We start from the raw sequence: 8,264 nt of genomic DNA on the forward strand, positions 1-8,264 counted from the left end.
AGAGTGGAGGACATTTTGGCCCTCAAAGAACTGCTAGAAAAATCTTAGACTGTAGATTCTGGTGGCCTACTCTTTTTAAGGACGCTGCTGAATTTTGTAGATCTTGTTTTCCATGCCAGAAATTTGGTAATATATCCAGGAAGGATGAGATGCCTCAACAAATTATGCTTTTCTGTGAAATTTTTTATGTTTGGGGCATTGACTTCATGGGTCCATTTCCAAATTCTATTGGTTATTTCTATATACTGCTAGCTGTGGATTACGTTTCCAAATGGGTGGAAGCAATTCCTACCCGCAATGATGATGCTAACACTGTTGTTTCCTTTGTGAGAAACCATATTATTTGTCGCTTTGGATCACCACGAGCAATCGTGAGCGATCAAGGCACCCATTTTTGTAACAGGAGACTAACAGGACTAATGAAGAAGCATGGGATAATTCATAAAGTTGCAACAGCCTACCATCCTCAGACTAATGGGCAAGCCGAGGTGTCAAATAGAGAGATAAAGCGTATCTTGCAGAAGATAGTCAAACCTTATAGAAGAGACTGGAGCACCAGGCTACAAGATGCACTCTGGGCATACAGAACAGCATACAAAACACCCATTGGGATGAGTCCTTTCCGCTTAGTTTATGGAAAAGCTTGTCATCTCCCTGTTGAAGTAGAGCACAAAGCCTTCTGGGTAGTAAAAGAATGCAACATGGGAATTGAAAAAGCCAGAGCTAAAAGGAAGTTGCAACTGCAGGAACTGGAGAGCCTTCGCCTAGAAGCTTATGAGAACTCAAGACTATACAAGGAGAAGATGAAGGCTGTACATGATCAGCACATCAGGAGGAAAGAGTTCCAACCTGGGGATTTAGTCCTCCTTTATAAATCTCGACTGAGGCTCATGCCAGGCAAGTTGAGATCAAGATGGGAAGGTCCATACAGAGTAGAGAAGGCCGAACCGTACGGAGTCTATCACCTAAGCCATCCTTCAAGCTCTGAACTTATCAAAGTTAATGGACATCGTTTAAAGCTGTACCATGGCGAGAAGCTGAAGAAAAACAAGGAGCTTGAGATTTTCCTCTTGGAAGATCCCCACATAGCCGAAGACTGAGCTAGTGGAGCGTCCAACTTACGGACGTTAAAGCAAAGTGCTAGGTGGGAGACAACCCACCATGGTATGATCGTTCTTTTCTTTATTTTTAGTTTTCTTATTCAATAACTCTTCTCTTTATTAGTACATTTCGTGCATCTGCATTTCCATACTTTTATTTTTAATTTAAAAAAATTTTTCACGCGACGCGACCGCCTCATTGACGCGTCCGCGTCGTGGGTGTTGGGAGAGCATAATAAAATGAATAGAGAGTCACGCGAGAGCGTGGCTGGAGGCGTGCCAATGGCACAAATTGTCCCACGCGACCGCGTTGCCGACGCGACCGCGTAATATGGGAATAATGGCCTCCCACGCGACCACGTGCCCCACGCGGCCGCATAACCAGGATTTCGACGTCAAAGTGGTGCACACCCGAAAGTTGTGCTAGAGTGGTGCTGGACTGGCGCTGGACGCGCAGTCCCTCTCACGCGATCGCGTACCCCACGCGACCGCGTCATATCCTTCTGAAAGCCCACTCACGCGATCGCATGCCCCACGCGATCGCGTCACCCAAAATTTGGCACTAATATGATTTTGAACAGAGAGTTGTGCGAGTACGAGGCTACCCTCGCGCCATTAGCCTAAAACGGGTCACGCGACCGCGTGACTGACGCGACTGCGTCAATCAGTTTAAGTGCAAGTCGCGCAACCGCGTGCCTCACGCGACCGCGTCGCTTGCGCCGCACAGTTTTTCTGATTTGTCAATTATCTTATCATTTTCTCCCCAAATCCTATTTTCTCTTTTCCCTCCTTATTTCTTCTCCCTCCCTTCTTCCTTCTTTCTCACTTTTTACTCTCTCTCACCCCCATTAACAAGGTTTTTCTTTTTCTTGTTCTCCTTTCCTCCTTACTTTTCTATTATTCTTCTTATTTTTATCTGTCATCTTCTTTTCTTTTCTTTTTACCTTCATTATTCGTATTTTCTTTTTCTTCCTTTTTCCTTTTTACTTGGTGTTCTAAATTGATTTGAGTCATTGTTTTTCATTATATGCTTATGGATTGTTGTAAATTTATTTGACAATTATATATTACTTTTTAAGGGATTACTTGCATGTTCAAATTCTTATTTACTAGAGCTTCTTCTACATGCATGCTATGTGTTTGTGAAAAAGCCCATTTGGCATTATGAACTTCTCTACATTTTTCTACTCTAATATTCAATGCTTGCTTTTCACAAAGTCCCTTTACTATTTTATTCATTGAATTTAATTGTCAATACAAACGTGATGGTTAGTTACGAGTGATAACATATGTAAATTGGACATTGAATGCTTGATCTATGCTACTCATGCCTTTGCCTGCATGCCAATAAACCTCTTGCATTTCATTGTCCTACATGCACTTGCTATATTTCCATTGATGAACTTTTCACATGTAATCCGGACCATCTGTTAACGTCATTCTTCTTTATTGTGCATTGATTATCACTTACATCACCCTCTTCCATGCTTCACCTCCTTTAAATTTAATTTACTTTCTCTTTCCTTTTTCAGGATGGCCACCAAGAAAGGAAAGGAGAAGGCTACCCCAAACAACCAGCAAGAAGAGGTACAAAAAGAGCATTAGTGGCAGAACCCTCTTCAACTGCGGTAAAGCCCTCAACAAAGAAGATTAAGAGGATCATAAAGGTTGATGATAAAGAAAGAGCCTTCCCAGCAAAGGACACTACGCGATTCCCCAATCGCTACTGTGAGCAGATGTTCCCCATCCTGGCTGAAAAGAGTTACAACAACGAATACCTTCTTCTCCTCCCGCCCAATATTGCTACCTTTGTTGATCCGCAAATTGCCCGAAGACAATGGGATTTTCTACAGAGACAGCCAAAGCAGGTCAATCTTTCTTGGGTAGTCGAGTTCTACTCCAACTTCCACCTACCAACCTTGCAGTCTGTCTCTGTCCGTCAGAAGCAAGACCCCATTACTGAAGAAGCCATTCAAAAAGCACTAGGTCTTCCCCCTATTCCAGAAGGATTGGACGCCTTTCAAGAAGCCGCACTCAAGCGCCAGATGTACCAATTTGACTGGGACGCCGTTCTCAAAGTTATCGCACTACCTGGCAGCAAATGGATCTACGGGTACCATCGTACCCGCCCTAAGGGAATTTCGGCTTCAGCACTTACCTTGGAGGCTCGCGTATGGGCACAGATCATGTCCCATTATGTCTTTCCAAGCACTCACGAGTCCTCCTTCACTACGGACATGGCTGTTCTACTATGGTGCATCCTCACAGACCAACCTCTGAATCTACCAAGACATATCCGGAATGCCATGGGACACGTACAAATCGCTGGCAACTTACCTTTTCCAGCCCTGGTCTTAGATCTTGTCTCAGCAGCCAGAGTCTCCTACAGAGCTGGGGACACCAAAGCCATGCTTCCACGGGATGATCAGTATGTCCCTAACAGGAAGTACCTTAGACTTCCAGCAGCCACTATCAGCCAGCCTACTGAACCAGTTGAAGATATTCCTTCTTCAACACCACAAGCACCTACAACAGCCCAACTGCTCCATCAGATACTTGAAAAGTTGGATCGGCATGAACAGAAAGTTAAGATGAGAGAGTGATGAGCGGATAATTTATACGCTTTTTGGCATTGTTTTTAGTATGTTTTTAGTAGAATCTAGTTACTTTTAGGGATGTTTTCATTAGTTTTTATGCTAAATTCACATTTCTGGATTTTACTATGAGTTTGTGTGTTTTTCTGTGATTTCAGGTATTTTCTGGCTGAAATTGAGGGACTTGAGCAAAAATCAGATCCAGAGGTTGAAGAAGGACTGCTGATGCTGTTGGATTCTGACCTCCCTACACTCAAAGTGAATTTTCTGGAGCTACAGAACTCAAAATGGCGCGCTTCCAATTGCGTTGGAAAGTAGACATCCAGGGCTTTTCAGCAATGTATAATAATCCATACTTTGGCCGACTTTAGATGACGTAAAATGGCGTTGAACGCCAGTTCTATGCTGCTGTCTGGAGTTAAACGCCAGAAACAAGTCACAAACTAGAGTTGAACGCCAGAAATACGTTACAACCTGGCGTTCAACTTCAGAAAGAGCGTCTGCACGTGTAACATTCAAGCTCAGCCCAAGCACACACCAAGTGGGCCCCAGGAGTGGATTTATGCATCAATTACTTACTTCTGTAAACCCTAGTAACTAGTTTAGTATAAATAGGACTTTTTACTATTGTATTAGACATCCTGGATTGTATTTCTGATCCTGTGATCACGTTTAGGGGGCTGGCCATTCGGCCATGCCTGGACCTTTCACTTATTTATTTTCAACGGTAGAGTTTCTGCACTCCATAGATTAAGGTGTGGAGCTCTACTGTTCCTCAAAGATTAATGCAAAGTACTACTATTTTTCTATTCAATTCAACTTATTCCGCTTCTAAGATATTCATTCGCACTTCAACCTGAATGTGATGAACGTGACAATCATCATCATTCCTTATAAACGCTTGCCTGACAACCACTTCCGTTCTACCTTAGATTGAATGAGTATCTCTTAGATCTCTTAATCAGAATCTTCGTGGTGTAAGCTAGATTGATGGCGAAATTCATGAGAGTCCGGAAAGTCTAAACCTTGTCTGTGGTATTCCGAGTAGGACTCTGGGATTGAATGACTGTGACGAGCTTCAAACTCGCGAGTACTGGGCGTAGTGACAGACACAAAAGGAGGGTGAATCCTATTCCAGTATGATCGAGAACCTCAGATGATTAGCCGTGATGTGACAGAGCATTTGGACCATTTTCACAAGAGGATAGGATGCAGCCATTGGCAAGGGTGACGCCTCCAGACGATTAGCCATGCAGTGATAGCGCATCAGACCATTTTCCAGAGAGGATCAAAAGTAGCCATTGACAACGGTGATGTCCTTACATAAAGCCAGCCATGGAAAGGAGTAAGACTGATTGGATGAAGACAGCAGGAAAGCAGAGGTTTAGAGGGACGAAAGCATCTCCATGCATTTATCTGAAATTCTCACCAAGGATTTACATAAGTATTTCTATCCCTATTTTATTATTAATATTCGAAAACTCCATAACCATTCTATATCCGCCTGACTGAGATTTACAAGATGACCATAGCTTGCTTCATACCAACAATCTCCGTGGGATCGACCCTTACTCGCGTAAGGTTTATTACTTGGACGACCCAGTGCACTTGCTGGTTAGTTGTGCGAAGTTGTGATAAAAAGTTGAGATTACAATTGAGCATACCATGTTGATGGCGCCATTGATGATCACAATTTCGTGCACCAAGTTTTTGGCGCCGTTGCCGGGAATTGTTCGAGTTTGGACAACTGACGGTTCATCTTGTTGCTCAGATTAAGTAATTTTCTTTTTGTTTTATTTTCAAAAATTTTTCAAAAATATTTCAAAAATTTTTCCTTTGTTTTCGAAAAAAAAATTTTAAAATAAAAATGTTTTCAAAAATATATTTTTCTTCAGAATTTTTAAGAATGAATTCTAGTATTTCATGAAGCATGTTGAAGCATGGCTGGCTATAAAACCATGTCTAAATTCTTTTGGACAGAGGTTTTGGCTTAAAATTGAATGAATTACTCCCATATTCATGCTAAAGCTTGACTGGCTATTAAGCCATGTCTAACCCTCAGATTGGAGCTTTAGACTAAGATTGTAAGATTCCTGGAATTCACATTAAAAATTTTGGAATCCTTATTTTTATTTTTCAAATAATTTTCGAAAAATCCAAAAAAATCATAAATTCATAAAAATCAAAAATATTTTTGTGTTTCTTGTTTGAGTCATGTGTCATGTTATAAGTTTGGTGTCAATTGCATGTTTAAAAATTTGCATAAAATTTTCGAAAAACTCATGCATTCATAGTGTTCTTCATGATCTTCAAGTTGTTCTCGGTAAGTCTTCTTATTTGATCTTGATGTTTTCTTGTTTTGTGTCTTTTCTTGTTTTACATGTGCATTCTTGCATTCATAGTGTCTAAACATGAAAGATTTCTAAGTTTGGTGTCTTGCATGTTTTCTTTGCATATAAAAATTTTCAAAAATATGTTCTTGATGTTCATCATGATCTTCAAAGTGTTCTTGGTGTTCATCTTGATATTCATAGTGTTCTTGCATGCATTCCTTGTTTTGATCTAAAAAGAAAAGAGAAAAACATGAAAATGATGTTTGAATTTTTCTCTCTCATCATAAAAATTCAAAAAAAAATTTTTTTTCCCTTTTTCCTCTCATAAAATTCAAAAATTTGGGTTGACTTTTTCAAAAAAAAATTTAAAAATCTAGTTGTTTTTATGAGTCAAATCAAATTTTTAATTTAAAAATCTTATCTTTTTCAAAATCTTTTTTAAAATAAAATCTTTTTCATTTTTCTTAGTTATTTTCGAAAATTACAAAAATATTTTTCAAAAATCTTTTCTTAATTTTATCTCATAATTTTTGAAAATAACATCATCAATTAATATTTTGATTCAAAAATTTCAAGTTTGTTGCTTGCTTATTAAGAAAGATTCAAACTTTGAGTTCTAGAATCATATCTTGTGATTTCTTGTGAATCAAGTCATTAATTGTGATTTTAAAAATCAAACCTTTTTCAAAACTAATTTCAATCATATCTTTTCAAAAATATTTTCTTATCATATCTTTTTCAAAAAAAAAATTTTGATTTCAAAATATCTTTTCTAACTTCCTAACTCCTTATCTTTTCAAAATTTGTTTCAACTAACTAACTAACTTTTTGTTTGTTTCTTATCTTTTTCAAAACTACCTAACTAACTCTCTCTCTCTCTAATTTTCGAAAATATCTTCCCTTTTTTTCAAAATTTCTTTTTTATTGACTAATTATTTTAATTTTTGATTTTAATTTTCGAAAAAAATTACTAACCTTTTTCAAAAACTATTTTCGAAAATCACTAACTCTTTTTCAAAAATAATTTTCGAAAATCCTTCTCCCTCATCTCCTTCTAATTATTTATTCATCTACTAACACTTCTCTTCATCTCACATCACTGCTCCTATCCTTACCCTTGTGTTTGGATTCTTCATTCTTCTCCACCCCTATTCCTTTTCTTCTTCTACTAACAATAAGGAACCTCTTTACTATGACATAGAGGATTCCTCTTCTTTTCTTGTTCTCCTCTCTTTCTTATGAGCAGGAACAAGAAAAAAGGCATTCTTGTTGAAGCTGATCCAAAACCTGAAAGGACTCTGAAGAGGAAACTAAGAGAAGCTAAATTACAACAATCCAGAGACAACCTTATTGAAAATTTCGAACAAGTAAAGGAGATGGCAGCCGAGCCCAGCAACAATAATGCAAGGAGAATGCTTGGTGACTTTACTGCACCTAATTCCAATTTACATGGAAGAAGCATCTCCATTCCTGCCATTGGAGCAAACAACTTTGAGCTGAAACCTCAATTAGTTTCTCTGATGCAGCAGAACTGCAAGTTTCACGGACTTCTATCTGAAGATCCTTTTCAGTTCTTAACTGAATTCTTGCAGATATGTGATACTGTTAAGACTAATGGAGTAGATCCTGAAGTCTACAGGCTCATGCTTTTCCCTTTTGCTGTAAGAGACAGAGCTAGAGTGTGGTTGGACTCTCAACCCAGAGATGGCCTGAACTCTTGGGACAAGCTGGTCACAACTTTCTTAGCCAAGTTCTTTCCTCCTCAAAAGCTGAGCAAGCTTAGAGTGGATGTTCAAACCTTCAGACAGAAAGAAGGTGAATCCCTCTATGAAGCTTGGGAAAGATACAAGCAACTGACCAAAAAGTGTCCTTCTGACATGCTTTCAGAATGGACCATCCTGGATATATTCTATGATGGTCTATCTGAATTGGCTAAGATGTCATTGGATACCTCTGCAGGTGGATCCATTCACCTAAAGAAAACGCCTGCAGAAGCTCAAGAACTCATTGACATGGTTGCTAATAACCAGTTCATGTACACTTCTGAGAGGAATCCTGTGAGTAATGGGACTGATGAGATGACTTTGGCGTGGTCTAGAAATTTACGGATAAATCCTTGTTGCAAGTATAGTTTCTAAACCTTCAAAAGTCCTTTCATACAAACATTTTAGGTGTCACAAGTAACAAACCCCTTAAAAATTGTTAACCGAGTATTCAAACCTCGGGTCGTCTTCTCA

General features: G+C 39.1%; 1 non-coding gene across 1 annotated transcript; it reads right to left on the reverse strand.

The window, feature by feature from the left end:
• Window positions 1-7,802: 7,802 nt before the first annotated feature.
• LOC112787960 (small nucleolar RNA R71) lies at window positions 7,803-7,910 on the reverse strand. Its single transcript, XR_003195345.1, has one exon. It is a non-coding gene; the product is annotated as a small nucleolar RNA R71 (small nucleolar RNA).
• Between the last annotated feature and the right edge of the window lie 354 nt (window positions 7,911-8,264).

The sequence above is a fragment of the Arachis hypogaea genome, chromosome 20 (assembly GCF_003086295.3).
Source record: "Arachis hypogaea cultivar Tifrunner chromosome 20, arahy.Tifrunner.gnm2.J5K5, whole genome shotgun sequence".
NCBI classification, from domain to species: Eukaryota; Viridiplantae; Streptophyta; class Magnoliopsida; order Fabales; family Fabaceae; genus Arachis; species Arachis hypogaea.